Genomic DNA, 11,011 nt, shown 5'->3' with positions numbered 1-11,011 from the left:
AGCACAAGACCGATTATAGAATGCGTATTTTTGTGAATTTGGTATTTGCGGGAAGCTTTTTTCTATGTTTTTACGCAGGTTTGGGGAAGATACGCTGCCTTGGGATGCGTGACAAAGGAAAACAACTCGATCGAGCACTTTTTGTACTCGATCGAGAGAAATGCCCAGGAAAAGTACTCGATCGAAAGGTTTGCTGTTTTCGATCGAATGGTACAAAAAGGGAAGTTCTCGATCGAAAGCTGCTTTACTCGATCGAGCACATTTGGAGGAGAAAGCTCTCGATCGAGTGGCTTCAATTCACTCGATCGAGTGCCAGATGCTTATAACACGCATGAAGTCTCTTTATTCCTTTTCTATTTTCATTATACTCCTTCCTCTCCCCTTTGTATTGAGATAAACACCATTAAACCCCCAAAACCTCCATTTTTCTTCCCCTTTACCAAATCAATCACCCACATTGCATTTATTGACTTAATTTTGACAAAAGCCCTCTGTTTTTCCCTTCAAATTCATGCTATTTGCGGTTTAATTAGGGCTCTAGGGTTTGCTCAAGTCGGGTCTCAATCCGACTATTTTGTTGCGTTTTTGTCGATTCTTTTGCTTCTAATTTGTGGGTAATTATCAAGTAAGTCCTCCCCTTTGCTTTTTATTGTTTAATTTCATTGTTTTCGACCTTAATTAGGCTTAGGGTTTCGAAATATTTTTTTTAAATTGGGTAAATCGTGTTATCTTTGTTTAATTGACTAATAAAAGGACTTATTTGCATCATAGTATAGATAGTAGTACCGTACCCTCTTCTAGTTCGACTGCTAGTCCGTCTGTTTTTGAGACGGTGGTCCCTCATGCTACCACTGTCACTAGCCCTGCTGTTGATACTGTTACTGCCGCTGTTGTGACTACAACTTCTGTCCCTTCTAAGGTGTCAACCCGTGCTGCATCGTCACCCGCTGTCACAGCTGCTTTCTCGTCCACATTAGTACCTTGACCAGTCACAGGCCGCGCTCCTGGACTAGCCGCATCTGCTTTGGGTGCTGTTTGATGAGGACGGGGATGAGGTTCTACTACTGCTACTGGATGTGCTACTGCCACGTTCCGTGCAGACGACTCCTTAGACCCGCTGCCCGACTTCCCTCAGGTACGTTTCGTGAACTCGCTTCATCGTAAACGTTTTAAAAATTTAATGCGCTGTGACATCGCTTCAACTGAGTTTTTGTGTCGGACTTCACTTGAGAAATAGGGGATTTATGAGCCTTTAGCTGAACTATTAAACGGGATGGGGATGACTAGGTTGACCACCATAAGTGCACTGACCTACGAGCAGCTGACCCTTGAGTATTTCAGCTCTCACTTTCTCAGCTGATTCAAATGCTACTGAACCGGAGAGCTCTTATGTCTCCTTTAGACTGTGAAAGGGAAGAAGATAGTGAAGGCGTACATGGATGCGAACTATTCTTCTTCAATCGGTTCAAGTTCATGCTCATGGCGATCCAAGAGGACGGTCCGCGATGCTGAAGGGACCTCCTCTACTCAGAAGCCCTCCTTTGGGCTGTTACAGTGTTTTGGGAGATAAGTGGGAAATGTCCCGTTTTAAAGACTTTGTAATTTGAATTTCTGTTAGACACTTCTATTTGCGTTTAGACTTTTAGATAATAGCGTAGTTAGTTTTAGCACAAGACCGATTATAGAATGCGTATTTTTGTGAATTTGGTATTTGCGGGAAGCTTTTTTCTATGTTTTTACGCAGGTTTGGGGAAGATACGCTGCCTTGGGATGCGTGACAAAGGAAAACAACTCGATCGAGCACTTTTTGTACTCGATCGAGAGAAATGCCCAGGAAAAGTACTCGATCGAAAGGTTTGCTGTTTTCGATCGAATGGTACAAAAAGGGAAGTTCTCGATCGAAAGCTGCTTTACTCGATCGAGCACATTTGGAGGAGAAAGCTCTCGATCGAGTGGCTTCAATTCACTCGATCGAGTGCCAGATGCTTATAACACGCATGAAGTCTCTTTATTCCTTTTCTATTTTCATTATACTCCTTCCTCTCCCCTTTGTATTGAGATAAACACCATTAAACCCCCAAAACCTCCATTTTTCTTCCCCTTTACCAAATCAATCACCCACATTGCATTTATTGACTTAATTTTGACAAAAGCCCTCTGTTTTTCCCTTCAAATTCATGCTATTTGCGGTTTAATTAGGGCTCTAGGGTTTGCTCAAGTCGGGTCTCAATCCGACTATTTTGTTGCGTTTTTGTCGATTCTTTTGCTTCTAATTTGTGGGTAATTATCAAGTAAGTCCTCCCCTTTGCTTTTTATTGTTTAATTTCATTGTTTTCGACCTTAATTAGGCTTAGGGTTTCGAAATTTTTTTTAAATTGGGTAAATCGTGTTATCTTTGTTTAATTGACTAATAAAAGGACTTATTTGCATCATAGTATAGATAGTAGTACCGTACCCTCTTCTAGTTCGACTGCTAGTCCGTCTGTTTTTGAGACGGTGGTCCCTCATGCTACCACTGTCACTAGCCCTGCTGTTGATACTGTTACTGCCGCTGTTGTGACTACAACTTCTGTCCCTTCTAAGGTGTCAACCCGTGCTGCATCGTCACCCGCTGTCACAGCTGCTTTCTCGTCCACATTAGTACCTTGACCAGTCACAGGCCGCGCTCCTGGACTAGCCGCATCTGCTTTGGGTGCTGTTTGATGAGGACGGGGATGAGGTTCTACTACTGCTACTGGATGTGCTACTGCCACGTTCCGTGCAGACGACTCCTTAGACCCGCTGCCCGACTTCCCTCAGGTACGTTTCGTGAACTCGCTTCATCGTAAACGTTTTAAAAATTTAATGCGCTGTGACATCGCTTCAACTGAGTTTTTGTGTCGGACTTCACTTGAGAAATAGGGGATTTATGAGCCTTTAGCTGAACTATTAAACGGGATGGGGATGACTAGGTTGACCACCATAAGTGCACTGACCTACGAGCAGCTGACCCTTGAGTATTTCAGCTCTCACTTTCTCAGCTGATTCAAATGCTACTGAACCGGAGAGCTCTTATGTCTCCTTTAGACTGTGAAAGGGAAGAAGATAGTGAAGGCGTACATGGATGCGAACTATTCTTCTTCAATCGGTTCAAGTTCATGCTCATGGCGATCCAAGAGGACGGTCCGCGATGCTGAAGGGACCTCCTCTACTCAGAAGCCCTCCTTTGGGCTGTTACAGTGTTTTGGGAGATAAGTGGGAAATGTCCCGTTTTAAAGACTTTGTAATTTGAATTTCTGTTAGACACTTCTATTTGCGTTTAGACTTTTAGATAATAGCGTAGTTAGTTTTAGCACAAGACCGAATATAGAATGCGTATTTTTGTGAATTTGGTATTTGCGGGAAGCTTTTTTCTATGTTTTTACGCAGGTTTGGGGAAGATACGCTGCATTGGGATGCGTGACAAAGGAAAACAACTCGATCGAGCACTTTTTGTACTCGATCGAGAGAAATGCCCAGGAAAAGTACTCGATCGAAAGGTTTGCTGTTTTCGATCGAATGGTACAAAAGGAAGTTCTCGATCGAAAGTCGCTTTACTTTACTCGATCGAGCACATTTGGAGGAGAAAGCTCTCGATCGAGTGGCTTCAAATCACTCGATCGAGTGCCAGATGCTTATAACACGCATGAAGTCTCTTTATTCCTTTTCTATTTTCATTATACTCCTTCCTCTCCCCTTTGTATTGCGATAAACACCATTAAACCCCCAAAACCTCCATTTTTCTTCCCCTTTACCAAATCAATCACCCACATTGCATTTATTGACTTAATTTCGACAAAAGCCCTCTGTTTTTCCCTTTAAATTCATGCTATTTGCGGTTTAATTAGGGCTCTAGGGTTTGCTCAAGTCGGGTCTCAATCCGACTATTTTGTTGCGTTTTTGTCGATTCTTTTGCTTCTAATTTGTGGGTAATTATCAAGTAAGTCCTCCCCTTTGCTTTTTATTGTTTAATTTCATTGTTTTCGACCTTAATTAGGCTTAGGGTTTCGAAATTTTTTTTAAATTGGGTAAATCGTGTTATCTTTGTTTAATTGACTAATAAAAGAACTTATTTGCATCATAGGATAGATAGTAGTACCGTACCCTCTTCTAGTTCGACTGCTAGTCCGTCTGTTTTTGAGATGGTGGTCCCTCCTGCTACCACTGTCACTAGCCCTGCTGTTGATACTGTTACTGTCGCTGCTGTGACTACAACTTCTGTCCCTTCTAAGGTGTCAACCCCTGCTGCATCGTCACCCGCGTCACAGCTGCTTTCTCGTCCACATTAGTACCTTGACCAGTCACATGCCGCGCTCCTGGACTGGCCGCATCTGCTTTGGGTGCTGTTGGACGAGGACGGGGATGAGGTTCTACTACTGCTACTGGATGCGCTACTGCCACGTTCCGTGCAGACGACTCCTTAGACCCGCTGCCCGACTTCCCTCAGGTACGTTTCGTGAACTCGCTTCATCGTAAACGTTTTAAAAATTTAATGCGCTGTGACATCGCTTCAACCGAGTTTTTGTGTCGGACTTCACTTGAGAAATAGGGGATTTATGAGCCTTTAGCTAAACTATTAAACGGGACAGGGATGACTAGGTTGACCACCATGAGTGCACTGACCTACGAGCAGCTGACCCTTGAGTTTTTCAGCTCTCACTTTCTCAGCTGATGCATATGCTACTGAACCGGAGAGCTCTTGTGTCTCCTTTAGACTGTTTAACCAGACCACTTCTTGGACCTTAGCTGAGTTTGGGAGGCGGTTAGGTTTGTCTTCTCACGGCCATCAGGACCCTCCTCGGAAGGTCTTGCGCTTACTTTGGCCTACTTTGGCACAGACTCCCTATGACCAGCGGAAGCTGGCTCACGTCCATCTTCTCCCAGCCCGTTACTTTCTCCGTCTCCTTGGAGGGACGATCTTTGGTCGTAAGGAGCCTAACTACATTAACAATGTTGAGTTGTCTATTTTAGAGGGCTATCTAAACATTGATAGCGTTGGCCCCTTTGTTTTTAACATTGCTTACTTGACAGCTCAGCATTTTAATATTGTCAGGCAGAAGACGACGGGCACGATTTCCTGTGGAGGCATAGCCTCCTACCTCGCCCGTACTTTCTTCACTGACTTCCCCCGAGGCTTGACACACTTAGATAGGGAAGTGGACTTAGATATTAGCGCCATGCTGGCGATATTTTGGTTAGCTAAGGATCAGCGGACTTGGAATATCTGTGGTTCCGAGTCCGTTACCTTACCGTTTCCCGACCTACCTCGTCTTTCACCTTTGACCACTGTGTCGGGTAGGTTACCTCCACCTTTACCTTCCTACCACCTCACACTTGCTCTTCCCACTTCTTCCGCTTCAAAGAAGCGGAAGCGACCTGAGATCGGAGAGGGGTCCACACTGACTCAGGCTGGGCAGACGTCCATGTCCATGCCCACGCCTACACCGACCCCTATCTCTACTTCTTCTATTCCACAGCCGATTTTGTCGGTTAACTTTGTTCCTACTCCACCCTTTGAGGCGCCCGAGGTCATGGACCAAGAGCGTCTTGACGGTTTGTTGCTTGAGATGTGTACCAGGGTGGCTCGTATGGAGCGGGATCAGGCACTTGCCTTGTTCCCTTTGTACGAGTACCACATGAGGAGAAGACGTCCCGTTCCAGATGGCTGGCCACACCCTTCTTTCTACCGGTACCCGGCGGAGGGGTACCCACAGCCGGAGAGCGAGGCGGACACAGCTGAGCAGGAGGAGAGAGTCTGAGCTGAGGAGGGTAGGAGACGGGAGCATGAGCGAGATCCTGACTACACGGTGGTAGATGAGGAGGAGGAGGTTGACGAGTAGGTACTGGTCTACTCACTTCCCCAGTTTTCTGGCTGGTTTGGGGAAGTTCGCTAATTTTGTATGTATTTCTGCTTTTCTTTATATTTTTCATCTCCTTTATTTATTTATTGTTTCATTCATTTATTGGCTGTTTTATCCCGTTCCCCGTATATATACTGCTGGTGTATGCTTGAGGACAACGAGGGCGTTGTCCGTTTTGGTTTGTCGAGGGTATTGCATCCTTTGAGTCTTCATTTGCATTTGTTTTTGCATTCACGTTTATCTTATCGCTTGCATTTGTTTTTAATTTTACAAAAAAAAAAACAAAAAATCATAAAAAAAATTAGAAAAGTTCAATAATTCAAACAATATCACGTTTCATTTTGCATATAGGTCGAGTCAGAATGGTAGATTTCTGTGATGATTTTGCACTGTAACTTGTCATTTCATTTGAGCCTTGCATCTAATTGGCGGTTATTAGCTTAGTCATGCGCATAGTCTACGAGTTAGCGTTAAAATACAGCTGATCATATAGAATTGACTTGGAAAAATTGGCAAACTACTTTAAAATTTCTAAGTTATTATAGCCGTATAACTGGTGTCATTCATGACCAGTTCATGTAGGAATTTGAGAGTAGTATACTCCTTGCATAACATGTTCATCATTTTGCACTTTCATGAAATTTGATTGCTTTTTTGCTTGCATACATTCGGGTTTGTGGTCGGTGTCACATGCAGGGAGATGTTTGCGATTTTCCCTTTCTTCTATTTTCACCCATTTAGCTGCATATTAGCCAAACTTAGCCTTTTGACCCATTAACTACACCCAAATTAAGCCTGCCTGTCAAGCTAGTTTAGTGTATTTTTGCGGTATGGTTTCCTTTGATGCGAGTTGGTTCGTTCTAATTCATATGGAGTTGGTAGAAAAGAAAAGAAAGGAGGATTTATTGAAAAGGTTGTGATAAAAAAAGAAATGAAAAAAAAGAAAAAGAAAAGATGTGGGCAGGAAAATGAGAAATGCATGAAAAAGAAAAAAAAGAAAGAAAAAGAAAATGAATAGACCGTTTAAAAAAGGGAAGTTTGTGACGGTCTTACTTCTATGTTTTATTTGTATCATCTGAGGAGTTGTTGTTTCCTTGGTTAGTGAGTTTTTTTTGCCAAAGAAGGGCACTTGTGTTTGACTTCATAATCGGCTGAGAATTGGATGTTCTTATATGGTCTTGTTTAGGTGCTAGCTTGACGCTTTAGCTCCACGTTATCCATAACTGTTTTGCCTTTTTTTACCCGTTACTTCACTTTCCCATAACTTTTATAAGCCCTCGGCTGTGACGGACACTATTTGGTTGGAATGTATGTATGGTGATTAGAATCGTCTATCATTTTTGTTGCAGGCATGTTTATGTGGGTCGTAGTTTAGGCGAGTGACTGATTTCTCTTCTTCTCTTACACATTTACACTTGCCCCTTGATTCATGAAAGAAGAGTGACCCGGGAGAGTCCAATTTTAAAGGTCCTGCAAGGTCGACGGGTCAGTTTATTTATAGACATCATACAACTTGTTTACGCTTGACTGTTGTCGCTATAATTGTTAGTTTTGAGTGCATTAAACGGTTTATGTGGACAAGTTATGTCTAGCTCTGAGTTTTCTTATCCGTTCCATTAGTTTGCATTTAGTTTACTCGAGGACGAGTAAAGGTTCGGTTTGGGGAGATTTGATACGTGCAATTATTATATATTCTTTTTAGCATCTTATTGCACGCATTTCTATATCATTTTCATTGCTTTGTATTGCAAAATGTCCCAAATTGGCTACTTTGGTTTATTTTGTCTTTTTTGCAGAAATGGAGCTTAAAGTAGTAGCATCGTGCCTTATTCGTCCCTCCTAGCATGCATTTTAAGGAGATGAAGATTTAGAGCAGAATGCAGTACCTCGGGAAGCGTGAAGGAGGTCCTTGGAAGCTAACCAAAGGAGTTCAATGCTGTTTCATTGGTTATTTGCTCGATCGAGAGTTTCTGCGGTCGATCGAGTAGATTTGGCAGTTGAAGGTGTTCGATCGAGTCCCTGCTGTACTCGATCGAAGTATGCTGATTTGAAGGTGTTCGATCGAGAGCCTTACTTGCTCGACCGAGGAGTTTTGCTGAGGAATCACTCGATCGAGAGGAATGAAATGCCTCGATCGAGTGACTAGCTTATTTGCTCGGGATTTTTATTCCGTGTTAGGTTTATTTTTTGTTAATAAAACGCTTCCCTATATAAAGGAAGTCGTCATTAGGTTAATGAGAATCTTAATCACATCATATCATACTACTCTACGCTTAATTACTCTTCTAATTACTGCTGAACTTTTGCTTGCCTCTTGATTCCGGATCTAATATTTGTAATCCTTCCTTTCTCTTTAATCTCAATTTAATCCTTTGTTGCTCGTAATTATTGCGCTCTTGTTTTATTGTCTTGATTAGTTTATGCTTTATCATTGTCTATTTATTATGTCTTCCCTTAGCATATTCATTGTTGTTTCTGTTGCTATCACCAATAGCATGAGTAGCTAAATCCCCTTATGTTAGGATTAGGGGAGCCATGGTAGAGAAGTGACGATGTTGTGAATAGGCTAGACGATTAATTGTGAGAACTGTCTTATAACAATATAACTGTAATAAGTTTTGTTGAGTGCACGCTTCTAAACTCCTTTAATCTAGTTAAATTCAATCCTAGATCGGAAGATTGGAATGAATAGACTTGTTATGAACAGTAGACTACCCTAATGAGGACGAAAGTTAAGTTAGTCGTAATCTAGGGGGGATAGCTGACCGGAAGGACCTTTCCCTTGCCCTTCTCACAGTAGATCGTCTGAACTATTTATGACTGAGTTAGGAAACTGCCATGGTGAACCGAATTCCTGACATATCTCTCTTTATCTGATCACATATCTTTGCTTTTCTTACTTTATTGCTCTTTTCTTCATTTGTCTTGCCTGAAACCTTTAGTAGTTTAGAAACCAACTTTAAAACCCCCCTATTTGTTACTAGACAGACGTAATTAGCAGATAGATATAATAGCCTCCCTGTGGAGATCGACCCTACTTCCGCTAACTTCAGTTAGTTGTCTTAGGTAATTATTTTTGATACTAAAACGACGGTATCATACACCATATACTCACTGGAAACAAAAAAAATATTTTGTGAGTAACAATAAAATTGAATAATCCTTTCTAATGTAAACCATAAACGAACATAAATCAAAGCAAATAAATATTTTGTGAGTAACAGTAAAATTAAATTGAGAGATATACGGAGAATAAAATTGAAAAGAGCAACAAAAATACTTCATACCTTGTAAGTTGTTACCTATGACTATGGGGTAGGTAGTAGGTAACCAAAGGTTCTCTAAAGCAAATATATATATATATATATATATATATATATATATATATATATATATATATATATATATATATATATATATATATATATATATATATATATATATATTGGAATTTAAATTTGAAAAAGAAAGTTAAGATGGAAAGCGAAAATACACTCTAAATCTTCTTTGAAAATAATACACACCATGAAAAAAGATGGTGTAAGTTAATTTACGTAGCTACATGATTTTAGGAATGATTGTTGCTTAATTTTAGGAAGAATAAGTATAGAAATCATCATTTTCATTATTAATTTGACCTCATAATGTCAAATTACTTTCAAAATATTCACTTTCCTTGTTTTGACTAAATACTGATTTGACATTCATATAATGATTATTATTATTATTTTATAAATCTGTATTAATTAACAATTAAGTAAAAATTACAAATGAGAACAAATATACACTTGCCTTTTTTTATTTACGTCTTAAATTATTGTGAGTGTGATTGACACAAATCTAGGGAAATAAAAAGATTTTCTAAAATGTACTCCGTAGTATGAAAGCTACTACCCAAAGCAATATATTTTACGTGATTGTTTTTTTTTTTTTTATTTACGTCTTAGAAATCCAGTAAATGACATGTGGCGTGTGAATAGGTTGTTGACAAATGGCGAATAAATAAGCTCATGGTTTCAGCTTTAATATAATACATGATATATTTTATCAGAGTTAGATGAATGCTCCCTCTATCCCGTCCAAGTCATTTGTTTATGTTTGATTTTGACACAATTATTAAGGAAATAATAAGGGATTACTTGTGATTAGTGTTATTAAATGACAAGTGGATCATTATGGATATGAATAAGCAAAATACATATTCATAAGAAACACCTCTAAAATAGAATTGTAAACAAATGAACGAGACGTTCTAAAATAAAATTGTTAAAGGACTGATTAGGACAAAGAAAATATTATATATATAAACTTAAATATTATAGATGTAATTAGTTCCTTAATTCTTTGATCCTTAACTTATGATTACAATGTTTCGACCAAAAAAATTAAAAATAAAGTACGTAATATTTTTATTTTTATAAAAATTTATTATGATTAAATGTTAACTTTTGTCGAAAGATGAATAACTTTCATTTGTAGGTACACTTTTCATTTTATTACTAGTATAAGTCTCATACAAAGTGTAAAATCCTTATTACGGAGTATAAAACATACGACGCGTTGAGCACTCATATTTATCGCACAAGCATGACTATTGTTTTAGCAGAGATTTTACTAAATGATAACGTCCTGCCAAGGAAGTTTTGAGGGGGTGATCTAACTCAATCGAATTACCTGACTAGTATTGCTAAATAAGTAAATGAACAGAAAATAGTGACACAAAGATTTATACGTGGAAAAACCCTGTGAATAAGAGAAAAAATCACGGGCACCAAGTCAGGAGGGATTATCACTATGATTTTAGGTAACCTGACAGGGAATAAGTATGTCAGGCGTGGTATATAGTATGGAAGGCTAAGAACAATGCTCAATAAAGTGTTGATTACAAATATCAGACTAAGAATATGAGTGAATGAGTGTGTGAGTAAGTACATCTTCTTCTCTAGTCTTCTTTGTTATTTATAATAGCCTTGAAACGGTCTTCTGAAGTTGTTTTTAGGTTTTCTCAGTAAATAGGCCTCGTGACCTATTTACCCGGGAGTGGTTGGTTGACTCCTAGAGTTGGCCGCCATTATCTCTGCTAACTTGACTATCTTTGTTTGTTGTGGTTTTTGTTGAATGAGTCTTCCGTG

This window comes from Silene latifolia, chromosome 9 (genome assembly GCF_048544455.1).
Source record: "Silene latifolia isolate original U9 population chromosome 9, ASM4854445v1, whole genome shotgun sequence".
In the NCBI taxonomy this organism is placed as follows: domain Eukaryota; kingdom Viridiplantae; phylum Streptophyta; class Magnoliopsida; order Caryophyllales; family Caryophyllaceae; genus Silene; species Silene latifolia.
The sequence above is the reverse complement of the archived record's forward strand: the minus strand, read 5'-3'. Positions refer to the sequence as shown.